At 37.3% G+C, this 17,476-nt stretch overlaps 1 protein-coding gene across 1 annotated transcript in view; it reads left to right on the plus strand.

The window, feature by feature from the left end:
• FAM184A (family with sequence similarity 184, member A) overlaps window positions 1–17,476 on the plus strand; it is an 83,370-nt gene that overhangs the window by 10,875 nt on the left and 55,019 nt on the right. The window lies entirely within an intron of this gene.

A 17,476-nucleotide genomic window follows, 5' to 3' on the forward strand; every position in this document is an offset into this window, starting at 1 on the left:
TTCACTGGCACTGATGTCAAAAGCGAATAAGTTTTACTTCCTCTTATGCAAACCGGTACGTTTCCCTACTAGCAAGATCTCTTTAGAGGCCCAACTTATATAACTACAATTGCCCAATCCTTTTATGTAGTCAATGTAGTCAGTTATAACATTGATTACACTGAACACTGTGAAAGTAAGTGCAGTGAGTTATTTATCTGAAACTGTGTGCCATGCCGTGCCATTTCGTAGTGGCTTCCCAAAAGCCTGACAAAAAGACAAAGAAGTGAAAATAAAAACGAGCACTAAGTGTTTTTCAGGGAGTTCTGTCAGTTAGCAAATTCAGAAATGTTTGAGAATATTTAAATGAGCAGCAGCATTTTATTCATATTGTCAAGACTCTAAAAGAGGGGTTCAGGTTTGATTTCCTAAAGCTGACTTACAGAATATACAACACAAAACGTGATCATTTCCTTCAGGATTTATACTTGGTTTAATTCTGTTCTGAAATAATTGCATACTTACCTTTTAAGATTTTTAAAAAGTTGGAAATGCAGTTGTCATGTCTTAAAATTCATTAAAGGTATGTATTCTATTTCTGGATGTTGCCTGGAGTATCTTATATTCAAAAGCTCTTGTAGCTCTCAGAAGAGGAAATTGCATCTTGAAATTATATACTACTTAAAAACATTTATTTTGATAATTAATCACAAACAGTGATGCAGGTCTGTAAGATGACTACCTTTTTCACCCTGTTTGTCCACTTAGGTGGTGCTACTTTCTGTTTTGGGAAGCTTTGAGCTTAATATCACTCTGCTGAGAGAAAATTCATTGGTTTGTATATGGAACAATTCTTGTAGAGTGAAGATCCTTGCTGTGTTGTTTGTTTGTTTTGCCAAGGGCAAACTACTGTTATCTTCTCAATGCAAAGTCAGTTGCTCAGCTCTGAGAACTTTCCAGTGCATTGTTTCACCGAGTCTAAATACCCACAAACAGATGCAATACAACATACTACCTTAAATTCTTTTAGGGATCTCTATACCTGAAAGGCTCAAATCAAATATGGAAATATTCAAGAAATAAATCTGTAAGGAAATGCAGCTGGGAGACTAAAACACAACTTGGGAGTAGCCCTTTGGCCTATCCTGTTTTCCTTGCAGCAATTTAAGGTCTAATCATATAGCAGATGTGACAACTATATTCTAGATCGATGATTAGAGAGTAAATGGGATTCTTTCTCACCAGGAGGCAGATTTGGGAATTTGTATATCTGTCGCTAAATCTTTTTTTTCTTCTTTTCCTTTCCTCCTTCTTCTTCTTTTCCTTTCCTCCTCCTTCTTCTGTATGCTTCTCAAGATTTAACTGCCTTAGGAAATTGCCTAAAGCTAACTGCACTACAGATTTGTAGTGGTTGTTTCTGACATAGCCTGACTGGTAGAGGTTAACATCCCAGATCTGAAAAGGGGTTTTGATTGGGTGTTGGTACTGCCACACCTCTCCCAGCACAAGGGCATTGAGTTGCAGTTGCAAGTATATGCTAAACCAGTCTGTAACAGGAGGAAATAGTTGATTCAAGTCGTATGCAGAATGAACACCGAAGCTAATCCTGTTCATCAGAGAGCTGTGAAAGACTATTTTTCCAAGTTTGTCTTTTATCACAGTGGAATTTTCAATCTCTGTGGAAATAAGCATACTTGAAGTAGTTGGCTTAATTTGACTTTCTAATTCAAGTCACTGATTTATTGCATGACAACTCGGGGTATAATGTATAGCTGGTCTTTTGTTAGACACTTGTGTTTGACTTTTTCTTACACGCTTGTGTTAGCAGGTAACACACCATTTATAAAGGCAATCTGAGAGTCCCAGTAGGCTGTATCAGATGTTGAAACAGATGAATTTCCTGGCAGTTACACCTTCACCTGGATTTATACCTTCTTTATGCTTGTTTTCTTAAAGAGAACTACATTGCTTTGAGACAGAAACCATGTAGTACAGTAGATGGCATAGATTATTTTTCGGTAATTTTTGTCTATTCTCAGGCAACTGGACAGGGTGGAAGCTGAACCTAGAATGCAAGTTTCACTTCTCAACATGTATAGGATATGGGGGATATGGCTTAGAGAGCTTCAGCTCATTTCATATCTTGCTTTCTGAAGGATGGTATAGTATTACCAGACATGAATCTTCTATGTAATGTAGCTTAAGAGCCTTGTAAGGCAGCTTGTATTGCTTTCCTTGCAGATGTTCACAAAGCATTGAAATCAAAAGTTTTCTTTTTTTACATGACCTGAGAAACTTGGATGATCAGGTTTCTTTAGCTTGTGTCGGTTCTTGGTTTTTTTTTGTAATGGAGTAGAAAGTAAGTCTAGTTCCTGGTAAGTGCAAGGGGATTTATGTTTACTTAATACTTTGGTAATCAGTCCATTACTGCTTTTTGCTTCTCTTTGGAATGTTTATGTTTGGGGCTGCGTGGATAAGTTCCTTCTTTATTATGATACGCTGGTATCACTAATGTTTCATTTTGATGGCACTTCAATTAATTTGTTGGAAACTCTGCATTGAGTTCTAGTGCATTTTATACCCTGGTTCTGTGATTGAAGACTGCCCAAAATGTAGGAGGTATATTAGGCACTTAATGAAAACCCTATGGCAAACTAACAAGTGCAAGCATTTATGTAAGTTTTTATCTGTAAAAGGAGACACTTCTGAAATGTACATAGCTCTGTTGATATGCACTAAGCTTGTTCATTTTTAATGTTTTTTTAATCATAAATAACTTTACAGTTTCATGGAAGAGATGTTGTTTCGGAAGCTGTATTGTACAAGGCCTTTCTAACCCTTAAACTATAGGGAGAAAGCCATGGAAGTTGTCTTTAAGTATAGATTAGAATTAGGGAGAGGATCTGCTAAAAGCAGAACAGAAAGCTAAGTATCAAAATCCGTCCTCTTTATTAGAATCTTTCCTGACTGTGTTATGGGAAGAAGAGTGCATTAATTGCTGGAGATACTTGTGCTTACTGATTTTTAAGAGTGCTATTATTAAAAAAAAAAAAAACAAAACCAAAACCCCCACAAAAAACCAAAACAACAAACCGAAGCATAAATGCTATTTGCTATCTAAGTTGAAATTGAATTTTGAAAAATTATTAGAAAACATCAGCAAATTGGTTGTCCACTGCTAATGTTTTAGTCTGCAAAGCAAATTGTTCTGTACTGTCTCTTAACAAGTTAAGACATCATTTATAATTCTGCGGAATTAAAACTGGTGTATTGGAAGCTGTGTTGTACATAGAATAGTCTTAAAATGTGCCTCAGAATAATTTCTCAACATTCTATGAATGTGTTCCTTGTATATGGCTTACTCAGATCATCCTTAAATTTTCTCTTATCTAATGGTGTATTTTGCAATATGCCACCAACTTAGCTAATTTTTTAAATTTCATTTTTCATATAAAAATGGAGATTTTTACAGTAGTAGTCAGAACTAGGCACGTTTGTTTGAGAGGCTGAATATATATGTAAACTGACACGTGCATGATACAGACCTGTACTTACCTCGAGGCCGGAGGCCTTGAGCTAATTATTTAATGTGAAGTTGCACACAAGTGCTCAGTAACTTTTTTTGTTCAATTCTACTTATATGTGATTTATATCGTAAATCCTTGATTTAAGATTTCCACTATTTTCTCAACTGCTGGATTTTCAAAATTTTTTTTACGTACGTTGAAGAAAGAAGACTTCTTGGTTTTCCTCTAATCCTCTTTCTCTATCATATTAGGTACCACAGATATTTTTTTTCTTAGGACAGCTCTTCATGCCCAACACTTGAAGTCTTGACAAAGATCCTTGTTTGGCTGACTCATCAGGGATGGGGAATTTTTGTTGGAGGTGAAAAATTCTGAACAGATATACCTGTGTACTTTTGTATGATGAATTCCTGGAACAGTAGGGAGTTACATCTCCCATTTAATGTGGAATAAAGTAAGTATTGTAGAAGAGGCAAATCTAGTAAATAGTTACAATGTGTTTATTTTAAGAGTATTTAAATTGTATTCCAGTTGTTGAACAGAAGCAACGGTAGAAGCCTTTATTACAATTGCATAGGATGGCTTTTTAAGAACATTCACTAGTGTAGCTCTCTGGAAGATTAGATCCAACTGGATGTTGTGGTTTAACACGGCAGGCAGCTAAACACCACACAACTGTTCGCTCACTCCCCTGCCCCTCCCCGCAGTGGGATGGGGGAGAGAATCGGGGAAAAAAAAAAAAAAAAAGTAAAATTCATGGGTTGAGATCAAGACAGTTTAATAGGGCAGAAAAGGAAGGGAAAATAATAATGATAAAAGAATATACAAAACAAGTGATGCACAATGCAATTGCTCACCACGTGCTGACTGATGCCCAGCCAGTTCCCGAGCAGCGGTCATGGCCCCCTGGCCAACTCCCCCCAGTTTATGTACTGAGTATGGCGTCAGTTTGGGTCAACTGTCCTGGCTGTGCCCCTTCCCAGCTTCTCACTGGCAGGGCATGAGAAGCTGAAAAGTCTAGTGTAAGTGCTACTTAGCAGCAACTAAAACATTGGTGTGTTATCAACGTTGTTCTCATCCTAAATCCAAAACCCAGCACTGTACCAGCTACTAGGAAGAAAATTAACTCTCCCCCAGCCGAAACCAGGACACTGGATAACCATAATAAGAAAATACAGGTGTTGGATTGGTAATTCAGTGTTCAGGTTGAGAAGCCACAGGATTCCCCTTACTGTATTTAATGGGAGAAATGGAAAAGAGATGCTTTAGGACAAAGCAATATAATTGTATGCTTTTACCAGGACATCAGTTTTCTTGTAGGTTTCTAATAGAGAGACTACAATTTTCCTACTTAAGTATATACAATCTTTTTTTTTTTTTTTTCTTTTTAACTGAATGGTTCAGAAAACCTGTGGTAGAAGGAACTGCACAAACTTTAAGTATCTTGATAGATAGACTAGAGACTAGGGATAAAAGTGTATTCAGTCTTTTTTTGTGGGACTGTTTATAGGAAATTTAAAATTAGATATGTCTTCACTGCTGTTTGTCGTGTGCCTGTGTGTTTTCTCCGGGTGTGTCCTAGACAAGTAGACATTAAGGTAGACTGAAAACTGGCTGAACTGCTCGGCTTAAAGTGTTGTGGTCAGCAGCATGAAGCCCAGTTGGAGGCCAGTCACTAATGGTGTACCCTAGAGGTGGATACTGAGGACAGTACTGTTTAACATCTTTGTTAGTGACCTGGATGAGACAGAATGTACACTCAGCAAGTTTGTAGACAATACAAAACTGGGACAAGTGGTTGGTAAAACAGATGGGTGTGCTGCTATTCAGAGCTGGACAGGCTGGAGAAGTGCACCGACAGGAACCTCATGCGAAGTCCTGCATCTGGGGCAGAATAACAAGTACGTGGTTGGGATCGACTGACTGGAAAGCAGCTTTGCAGAAAAGGCCCTGGGGTCCTGCTAGACAGCAAGTTGAACATGAGTCAGCAATGTGCCTTTGTGGCAAAGGCAGCCAGTGGCATACCCCCTCTACTCGGCACTGGTGAGACTCACCTGGAGTGCTGGGTTCAGTTCTGGGCTCCCCAGTACGAGAGAGACATGGCCATACTAGGGCAAGTCCAGCAAAAGGCCACTAAGATGATCAAAGGACTGGGCCATATGTCATACTAAGAGAGGCAGAGAGCTGGAACTGTTTAGCCTGGAGAAGGCTCAGGGGGATCTTATGAATGTGCGTGTATACCAGATGGTAGGGAGTAAAGAAGACTGAGCAGGCATATTCTTAGTGGTGCCTCATGAAAAGATGAGGCAATAGGCACAAACTAAAACATAAAAAATTCCACTTAAACATAAGAAAACACTTCTTTTGCTGTGAGGATGGTCAAATGCTGGAACAGGTTGCCCGGAGAGGTTGAGGAGTCTACTTCCTTGGACGTATTCAAAACCCACTTGATCAAGGCTCAGCATAGTCTGTTCTAGCTGACCCTGCTTTGAGCAGGGAAGTTGGACTAGATGACCTCTGGAGGGACCTTCCAACCTCAGCCCTTCTGTGATTCCGTATACATTGTTTCTGTAATAGTTAATGTGTTGAACCTTTACGCTGTTGGTGTGAAATGACAAAACTAATAGCCAGTATTGTGTAAATACTGAGAGGTAGCTAGGAATTACAAATGTTTTTCATTGTATGATAGATACCTGTAGGTTACTGGAAAGTATCCCAGTGGGCCACTGCAAACTTGTCCTAGATTCATCTCAGGCTGAACTTTGAGAATAAACTTGGACTGTCAAGTGGTGTGATTTGAGCAAAAGTGACTGTGCCACCTTCTTTGCTTACTGTATGGTTTTGCTCCTATAACCTTTAAAAAAAAAAAAAGAGTGGAAGCTTAGTGATCAATCCTTAGTTTGAACATGAATTTTATTTTTCTGGTTAAAATTTGGATCGTTTTTTTCAGAGAAAGGGAAGAGAAATTACTTCAAGGTAGTATGATATTTCTGGGGAAGTGGCTTAAATTCTTCTACAGTTGTTAAAAATTCTATGAATAGACAAGTTTCTGGTTGGAGTTCCCTTTTTTCATTCTGGAAAATTAGCATTTACCATTAAAATTCCAGAGACGATTTGTAGTTAAGGCCTTCCATAAAGTGAAAAATGCTGCAGTTAAAAATACCGACTTGGGAGTCTTGCAGTGTATGCTTTTCACTAATGCTTCTTTCCTGCATAACTGCATAACGTGTTTGGAAGGCTCCATGCCTTTCCTTCTCTTAACCAAGCCTGGAAAGTGGAGAGAAAATTATGAGCAAGAAGTGGACTTGTTTTCCAGTGTGCCATTCAATCCACTGGTGAGGAATTCTTTGCTCCATAGAGGCTGCATGGTACATTCTTGTCTGACTGGTCCCTTCTGCTGTGAGGAACCACTAGATACTGGAATTGCGCAGAATCTCTAGAAGTTCTTGAGGAAATAGGAATCAAAATAGATCAAGCATTGAGAGGAAAAGACCTGCAGGCAGAGAGAGCGTGAAAATGAACTTTGTTTTGATGGGGGAGAGAAACTGGGAAGACCTTTTCTCTGGCTTGTCATATAGTACTGCTGTTTCTTTGGGGAGATAATGCAAGAAACCTTTTGCTAATGTTTTCATCTGCTCAACACTTGAGGACTCATCTGTAAGAATGAGTAATAGCATGTATAAGTGATAACAATGCTGACTATGCCTTGATTTGAGGTTTATAAGCAAACTAAGAGGAAAAAAGATCAACTTTCTTTAGTGACAACCTCATTTACAGTTTATTCCAAAAAATACTTGTGTCATTTTCAGGTGATGGCACTCAAAAATACTGCTTTGGGTATCCTCTAGAGCAGATTTAGAAATGGAGATGCTTCATTTTACTTTACATTTCCACAGTGGTTGTTCTGTCTCTACCACCCCTGCTTTCTCCCCTCCCCCCTTGCCAAATAAAAGAAAAAACAAATCCCTTTTATTCTAAATAGTTAAAGTTTTTTAATTCTAGCTTCAGTTTCCAATATTAGTGAGTACTTCCACAAAAATTATTTTTTCTTAAAAGGCAAGACAACTTGTCTTACATACTCTTAGTTACGTAAAAACTACGTCTTTCTAGCTAGGCCATATATGGAGAAATCCAAAAGCAGTCAATGACCAGACAGCTTTTCATCATAAACATCTGGTGAAAACTAAAGGTTTAAAAACGTGATACTTCAGATGATTAATAGGGGGTTAGGCTTGAAGGTGGAATAGATTAAGATTTAAGAATAAGTTTTTAGCCTTGAATTATAATGAAATTCTGCTTGAATGATGAATCAGGGAAATAGATTTTGAAGGAAACAGGACAGTAATTTTTTAGACTGGATTATTTTGAGTCTTATGACTTATTTTTCTATCTAGTACAAATAACTACATGACTTAAATATTTCTTTCTGATTAAAAATAAAGCTGGTGAAAGTACAGATGTGATTATATCAAGAATAATTAAGCCAAGTCTAGCCAAAAAAAAAAAGACATTGGAAACAGCAATTATATTGACATAAATGATACTGACTGTGTTAGACATTTTTATAGTTGCCCTTTTCAAAAAAAAGATTGATTTTAGAACAAAATAGAGGAACTTAAGTTTTGCTTTCAGACAATAAATAGAATCAGCTGACTAATGTTACTCCTTTTATATGAATGTTTTTTCACTCTAAATTAAGAATCTGTATGTGTGATGGATTTGTTGTTGAAATATTTTTGCAGAAAACTTCAACTTCTATTCATCCTTTTAGGCTCTCGTCACTTCAATATCAGTGAATGTCATCCTTTAAGCCATTTGATCCCACTGAAGAAAACTCACTTTTTAAGTGCCATCTCTCATATATTTTGCACCAAAAGACTGATTTTCTTTTCTTACATGGATGCTCTTTCAAGGAGAAATACGAATTGCTTTTTATTAAGAAAAGGAAAAAAGTGTGCAGCAGTGAATTAGAAAGTATGTTTTCCTTTTTTTAAAAAAAAAGTAAATGCAGAGAGGGAGGGGGGGGAATTTCTGAATGAGGTTTAAGTCTGGAAGAAAATTGCCAGCTTCATTAACTGTGGCTTGAATGACCATTAACATGTAATTTGATGATACAAAATACAAAAATTGAAAAAGGAAAGGAGCACCTTACTATGGCTAGCGGGTGATTAAAGCATATGGAAATACTGCGTCTGTATTTTTTCTGTAATGTATTTCCGAAACAATGCTATATGATCCAATGATACAGGATGAATCAAATAATTTTTAAGTCATAGTGTTGAAGTAGTCTGAGAAGCTTTGTAAAGAACTGCTGTATTTTGATAACGTTTGTATATCAGAGCTCTCCTTGTCAATTAAGCAAGTAAGTGGTTTAGGGCTACTTAGCTTGATTTACAGGTATTGGCCAAGTTGAAAAATAAGTCCTGATTTCCAAGAAGACATTATGAAACACTTAAACTATTTTCTGCTGGTAATTGCTCCCATTCTGACTAACTTTTGAAGCTTTTTTTTAAACACTTTTTGTCTTTCATGACAGTCTTTCTGCAATGTGTTCTTGGGCTGTATTGAAATCTCTGTGTGAGAATATTTTTTATGTCATAATCAGATTTAAACTTACATTAAACTCTGTTCTGACTTATTCTGCAAGTTGGTTTTACACTTTGGCACAGAAAGCAAACTTATACACAGTTAACAAAACTAAATGTCCCTTAATCATGCAGGTAATATACTGCTTAGAAATAACTGTAGTTGAGAACAGCACAATATGAATGTACAGAATTGGATTGCTGAACACTGTAAACTTATGTAACTCCGTTAGAGCCAGCAAGCAAGTGTAGAACAGCTGAGCATTTCTCTCAGAAATAGATGTCATGTAGTAGTCAAGTGGGAGATTACATGCCAGGTCCTACAAAGCAGTAGTGGTGATGTCTTCCCTATAACTGGGGGAAATAGTCCTGTATAATTTGGTTTATAGTTAAGAGGTGTGCTTCACCTGTATCCAGCTGCTTCTCATTTTTCTGTCAAGGTCTTCAAGTCTACTTTTTCCTCCTGTAAAAACTGTTTTGGTTCAAGATTGTGCGGATAATTCTGGGATATTTTATTCCTGAAAATTAGTGAAATTGAATCTGGCCAGTAGCAGCATTCTTTAATGGGCATCTTAGACGTTACATCTAGTCAGTGGCTAATGTTATTCAACTGAATATCCAACCCATGTCTCAGTTGTGTGTTTTTATCTTCAAATAGCTCTTCCCATTTAATCTGTGTTTCTTGTTTGTGTGACATCACATCTGCTTGCTTTGCTCCTGAGTTTTTCCCTCAACTGAAGATATTCTGAAGGTTGTATTGTATTTGGGCGGTGCAGCATTGTGACTGTCTGTCATGCCTTAGCCAGGCCATGATTCTTTTAAAAACCTTTATAAAATGAATTTGTATTTCATCAGTGTTTAAGTTGTTTGCTTGTTTTCTAAGTAACTTTGCTATGAAAATCCTGAAAACGAAATTCGAATATTTCAGGATATAGGGCCTGCATGTTGTATCCAATGCATGTTGTATCTAATATTTATTTTCCTTTCTTCTGCTCTTCTATCTTCTCCTTGTCTGAACAGGAATAACAAGTTCACCTGTTCCCCAAACTGACAGTCTAAGTTGCATATTGGCAAGTAATTTTTCCTCTTTTTCCCTTCCATCAAACATCATGTGCCTTCCATAATTACTGCCTTGTTTTCTGGAAGGGAAAAGCTAGATCCAAGGGCTCCTATTTTTTTATTGTAAATTGATAAATATTTGTAAGTGATATCTGCCCTTATTTCCTCTCTCTTTTCTTCCTCAGAAACCTGGGTACAGTTATCTAGCATGCCTTAAGTCATCACTGGTACAAATTCCTTTGCTGTAATTTGTTGGGGTGAGGAAAATATGCCACTTGTCCATTTTCTGCAGCACGTCCAAGGATACCCATATAAGAAAAAAAATAATGGAATTTCTACTAACCATAGCAGGATGCCATCTGTTCTGCAGTGGACCCCACGCATCCAGTCAGAGACCTTGCTGTACTGAATGGAATGGAGTTTCCCCCAAGTACCTATTTCTGTCAGCCTCACATATGCGCTAACGTCTCTGTCAAATCCCCTTTTGTCCCCCTAGGGTAGTATTCCACTGGTGAGACCCCGTCTCGGAGACGCTCAGCTGCTAGAGCAGAAAGAGCAACATAGCCTGATTGCCCACTCTGCCCATGGTAATGGGCGAACTGTTTCTCAGTTCACTAGCGATTGCTAAAATTGTTTGGAAGGTAGCATGTTATTGTGTCCCGGCCCAGAGACCTGACTGGTCTTTAAACCACTCTTGACTCCTGGCAGCAGGCTGCATGGCTTCTGAACTTGTGAACCCCATCTTCCTGTTGTTGCTCAGGTCTATAAAAAGCAGTGCAGGTAACGTGCTCCTTTTGTTGAATCTTTGATTGCAGAGTGCTCTACAGCTGTAGATTTACCTGCTGGCATGCTTTTGATTTCTGTTACCTGGTTGGCTTGTTAATGGTTATTCCTGTTCCTGGATTTGGATGAAGTGCATATTTCTAAGATAGGCTATTGTAACATAAAGCTCCTGATTAGCTCCCAGAAAGCCTCTCATTTGTTGTCTGGTACAACTCTAGGAGAAGGGAAAAAAGCAACAGTGAATGACCAAATTGGGCACACTGGCCATTCTGTCCCTGTGCCGAGACATGCTCTGTATCTGTTCTTCAGGTGAGGACATCTCCTATCCCACAATTAATTGGAATGTGGCATGCCTTTTTCTGATAATTAAATTTTAAGGTACAGGCCCTGTAATCATTTATAAATAGGCTGAGCTGTAAATGCAAGTAGATCTTTTCAACCAGTGGGATTTTCAGGTAAATGCTTAAGAAGAGTTGATATTTCAGTGTGGGTCATACACAAATAAACAAAACACAGGAAGGATTGTAAGTCAGGTAGTCAATGTGATACTGATCTGTACTTGGCAGTTCAGAAAGTAGAAATGGGTTATCAGCACATCAGATTACAGGTACTTGAGGAGCATGTGTTTAGCAGCGTGAGGAAAGTGTCTTTAGTTGTATGTGCCCCTGTGAGGCTTTATGCCTTATGTATATGATATTGAACATCAAGAAACCTGAAAGTACAAAATAATTTTTTTCCCCCGTTTAATTATCAGCTTAGATGTTAGTGAACAGTGCATGTCCTCTGATTTATCAAGATTTCTCTCTTATAGAAAATTAAGCGTAAATGTTTAGCAACAAGAGTGAAAGTGAAAAATCGTTGTCGTTTGTTTTCATTCAAAGGTTGAATGTTAGGTAGAAGTGGGAATCTGTTAATTTATTTCCAGGAATAGAACATTATGCTGAACTTCATGGCATCATTCTCTAAATAATTAATTGTAAACGGAAGACTAGAGATTACTTTGGAAAGCTTGTTGCTGTAATAAAAATAATTCGGTACTTGTTTTCAGAGTTTCTAAAGGAATAAAGTACTAAATTTTACTTAGGCATAAATGGAGCTAATGCATGAAGACTGTTGAATAGCTAAAGGATATTTTCATAGTGAACTTTCTGTGGAAGTATATTTTTGGGGAAAAATTTTCAAGTTCTTGCCTTCTGTGGTTATTATCTCAAAGGAAGACTGGTGTAGTTAGACCAGCTTTTCTGGGGAGATGGTATTGGCGGGGGGCACTACTTTTACAGCTGCAGACCATATTTGTCTCTTCCTTGTTCATCACGCTGTGCCCCTAATGCACTGGCCCAAGCATTTAAGAAGACTTGCAGTGAACCGGATAGCTGAAGAGCAAGTGCTTACTTTCCGCCTTTTCTGTGATGTCGAAGCAATCCTGGCCTAAAGTTCTAGGCTTGTTTCTGTTGTGTTGTAAGCAACCCAAAGGACTGGATTGACAAAGCATCTGTATTTGCAGTATTTTCCATAAGGGAACAAAAGGTCTTTCTAGATAAAGGGATTTTTTTTTTTAATTAAAAAAAAAAAAAGAGAGAGACATGGGCATACATAGGTTTTGGGGTTGGGATTTTTTGGTGTACATAATACGGCTTTTAAAAGGGTGTTTTCAGATTTAGCAATAACTTGGTTTTCCCCATTAAATGTTCTGAGCAGAGTTGCCTCTTGGTTACAATTTAAGGAAAAAAAAAAAGTCCTATTAAAAAATGCAACTTCAAAGATTATTATATGAAAAAATCTTCAGAGCTTATCTTGTGTTGTTCAATGTCTGGCTAGCAATGCATGAGAAGGAATAAAATGCTATATTATAATTGGCTGTGTACTTCATACATAGTAATGCATTTGTAAGAATGTACTTGGTGATTGTGGACAGCTTTTCTGAAAGACTGCTATAAATAACTTCAAAGTATTTCCCTGTATTACTATATTCTTATAATGTCCTAAGGAGCAGAAATTTGTCCAGTAAAAACACACTTTTTCTGGGTTTTAATTCGGTTTTTATTCATTTTGTCTTAAATGGACATTGATCATAATACATAAATTTTGAATGCTTAAATATAACATACTTCTTATTATTTGGCATTATTTGGTCAACAGAAAGAAAAGGGGAAAAATGAATGCAATACCCATTGTAACAAAAATTATGATCATTCTGGACTATAGTAGAGGATACATTTCTACATAAAAATGAATTCATAATAATGCCTGGGAGTTTTCTGATGTTTCTCGTCGGTGTTGTAGACTAAACTTTTCTGTTTGCATCCCGCTGCATCTGTGGGGTATGACTTGTCTCTAGAAAACCCTGGTTACTGTTTCCCAGTATACCGTACTTCTTCCTGCGTCTAGCGGCTCTTACCTACCCACAGAGAGCAAGGGTAGGTCAGGCTCATTGGTCCGTGTGTTCTAAATCATTAACAGGTTATGCACGAGCAATTCCTTGTTGGCGCTGTAGTTGTGTAGTTCATGAAATAGGTGTGCAGCACTGACAAAGTCTTGGGATGCCTCTGGAGGCTCTGGTGTTTCAGACTAGCGGGTGCAGACAGCACCAGTGCTCACAGGCAGCAGCAGCACCCCAGCAGCACTGGGAACAACACTTCACCTGAACTAGGCTGAATATGGTGCTCTGACCCAGGGACCCACACGTTAAGTCTAAAATGAAGGTTTACCAGAGACATAAGGTTGATGTTTGTGTAAGATGTGCAGTGAAGTTTTTTTTCTCATAGGTATCAGTTCCTGTGTCCATGTAAAATTAGAGAGAATGAAGCACACGCATTTTTGGAGATACATTTTGCAGCACAGAAACTATTTGGCACCTAATACGAGTATTAAGGTGAATTACACATTTTTAATTAGAAAAGCATTCCATTGTGACTAAATTGCTGGCAGGAGCAGATGACCAAAGTGCAGCTGACCATGCAAGAGTTGGTCAGCTCTCCAAACCATAACATCTGATTTGGAGTCAAATATATTTCTCAGCCAAATAGTAAAGCTTTCATCCTTCAGCCACAAACAGTGTTGAACACTGATTGTTGTTTGTGTTACATGTAGTTAAAGACACCGAAGCTAATGAAGCAACAGTCTTGCTTAACCTTACCACATAGAATGTGACTAAAACCTCCAGTACTCAATTACTGGCATAAAAAAGGTTATTACTGTTATTGTTATTAAGTCCGTTGTAGTTCTTCAGACCAAGGCATGTGGTATTTCAGTAGATTCTTATTAATAATTATGTTACTGTTTTGTCTAAAAAGTATTAAGGCCTTTAGCTGGCAATCTCAGTATTCTTGGATAGAGTACGGTTTTGTCTGTACCTCTGGAATGATATGCTAAATGAAAATACAGTAAAGCACAATTTAATTTTTTTTTTCTGTTACCTGATAAGAACTGCAATGTGTATGATGCATTTAGAGTGGAGGTGGAAAAAATATGAATTGCTCAAATGAGCAGTTTATGCTTCTTAGTAATATGCAGTTGTACTGAAAAAGCTACTAGTATTTTAAAAGCATTTACAGGCATGCTTAGGAAATGGTTCATCCTCTGATTTGAAAATAGAGAGTGCAAAACCTGTTTTATCTGCCCACCTCCAACTTTTGCACCCTTACTGCCTTTCAATTTTCAGAAACTTACTTGAGCAAGAACTGTTTATTTTAGCTAGAACTTTAAATGTATTAACTTGTTCCAATGGATATCAGTTTCTGCTTTCATTTCATTGAAATGCTGTTAGGTTGCTTTTGCTTCAGTTAGTACAGACTTTTTTTTCTATGTTCCTATGCTAATACAGTGCATCAAATTCTCAAAGATAAAATCTGATATAGCTATTCCATCACTTTAAAAATACTGAGATTTATAAGACAGTAATTTGATAGAGCTGGAATTCAGGCTGCTGAAGAACATATGTTACAATACAACATTCAGTTGCATGCATTTTATTTTATTTTTACATTTTCCATAAGACACCTGTGTCCTTCATTTAAGAAATGAATGGTGCTTATTGAATTTGTAGGTGTTCAGTGCTTTTTTTATGGAGTAAGTGGATGATGAGAATTTAAAGATACCTTCTGAATCCAGCATTGCATATAGGCTTATTTTTCACTTGGAATTTTCAGTGAGGGTCCCATTGCCAAATCATAATACCCTTGACAATACTATACGATTTATACTTTCTGCAGATTATAGTACTGTATAACCTGAGACTGGAGCACTGCCTGAAGTGAAGAACAACATTATGGCACTTCTATGCACAAAGACAGGAGTCAAGGGCTGTTTTGAGCATGGGATTTGACCTAGCGTTCTGCAAATAGTTATTATAATAACCTGATCATAAGTGTGATAGTTTTTATAATACCTTTTTAACTATACTGTCTAGCTTCTCTAACCAAAACTAAGGCCTCTTCATGTAAAATACTGCATGTACATTTTAAAAAAAACAAAACAAAACAACCTCAGTTTTCAAAGTATTTCTTATATGAACAAAGGAGTTGAGCACTGAACACCATTTAAACGACAGGGAAACTAATCTTTGGGATCCAGTAGCGGAGACTGTGTTGATGACAGGAGGGAGGTGAAAGCTTTGTGGTCAGAAGTTACTGTTGGCATCATCAGACAATGAGAATATAAAAGGTTGAAACCTTGGGTGAAGGGCATTGCGGTGATAGTTGTGATTCTGCTAATGGAATTGCATGTGGTCTTTTTGTGATGTTTTGCAGCGTATTGGAGGAGCTTTTTGAGTCTCTGAACCATGAAACTCTTTTGCAGTAGGAAAACCTTTTTTTTTTTTTTAGGGAGCAAGAAAGCCAAAAGTCTACCTGCTGCCTGCAGACGTATTAGCAGCATTAAGAACAGTTTCCAAAACCATTGAAGAGCTCTTTTTTCCCCCCTTTCATTAAATAATGTGTACATATGTTAGAAAAAATTGAATTAGAATAATGTAAGTTAAACTGGTTTTTGTGATTTTTTTTTTTAAAGTTACTTGCTTGTTATATAAAGATGAGTGAGGCTGTTTAGTTTTTTCTTTCCATCTGATAATGTTTCAGAACTTTTTTCTTTCCTTTTTTTTTTTTTAATCTAAAGCCTGCCCTTTTAGGTTTTTTGGCACAGGTAACAGAATGGTATGTGTTTGTTATTTCAGATAATAAAATCTACAATACAGTGTCTGGACTCTTGTTTAAAAAAAACAACCAACCAACCAAAAAAAAACCAAACTAAAAAACCCCCAGAAAACAGAGCTTGTTATATTACATGGCCAAAATCTTGAATCTGCTTTTTCACTTATGAAAACTCTTTTGAGCTTTGTAACTTGTCTGAACACTTGACTGCAGACACTTTCTCCAGTCCAGAACACAGAGGCTCTGTGCTTGGTGCCAGGAGAGCGATCCTGGGCCTTCTTCATATTTCCTGGCCCTGAGGGCAAGTTAGTGCAGTCTTCCTCTGTTGCCTGGTTGAATGCTAACGGAGGACTGGTCCAAAGAAAAAAAAGAAAAAAAAGAAAAAAAAAATCTAAATTCTCTGCTGCTTCTTTATTGTCAATTTTTGTTGCTTCTTGTTCATTTTTAAGATTTACAAAATATACTAATCAGAAGACTTTTTTTTTTCCTGTTCAGATGTGTTTTATAGCTCTGCTGCCTGTAATGTCTCTGGGAAGTGTGGGGATTTGCTGGAGTTTGCGGAGCACAAAATATTGTATTAAAACCACTTATTGCATGAATAGTTTCTTCACTGATATCTACATATACACATGCATACACACGTACTTATCCGTATCACTATATTGGTGAGAGTACTTCCTAGTTAAAAACCAAAAAGACAACCTACCATGTTCTGATCCAATTGAAACATCTCATAGGATATATCTGGTTACTTTAAAACTTTCACTGAAAGTTAGGCAGCTTTGCTGGTTTCACAGCCGTCTTGAGCTGCTTAGCTCCCTGGGCTCCCCAAACTGTTGGCTGCCCTGCCAGCTACTTTTCTGCTCAGCTGACTTACTAGCTGAAAAGTTGGCCAGCTTAGGTAGTGAGGGACCTCAGACCTTAGGAGATCCACATACACAGGATGCCTACTCGATAGGCTGTCAAAAACGGAACTGTATCTGGGCAACCATCAGGCTTACAAACCAGAACAACCAATGTTGGCATTTTAGATGTTTTTAAAATGAAATGTTTAAGAATAGTTAGCATTTGGAAAGGAGGAATTTGAGATTTGGATTTTGTTCCAATTTAATTTCATGTTGTAATGTACACTCTGTGTGTGGTTCTCTGACAGAAAACGTCTGTTCAAATTTCTTTTTAGGCTATGCTTTTAATTCCTTAATATAAATGTTTTGTTTTTCAATGCGTTGAATGTGCTTTTTTCCCCAGCGGTATTTACAGCAACAACATGCGTATAAAGGCAAAACTTTCATCAGGAAAATTATAGGTTAAAAAGTATAGAAAAAACATTTTACAAGATCTATAAGATTGTCATGACTAATATGGCATTTATGCAGTCGCATTCATAATAATATTT

Source organism: Pygoscelis adeliae, unplaced genomic scaffold, assembly GCF_000699105.1.
Source record: "Pygoscelis adeliae isolate BGI_AS28 unplaced genomic scaffold, ASM69910v1 Scaffold54, whole genome shotgun sequence".
In the NCBI taxonomy this organism is placed as follows: Eukaryota; Metazoa; Chordata; class Aves; order Sphenisciformes; family Spheniscidae; genus Pygoscelis; species Pygoscelis adeliae.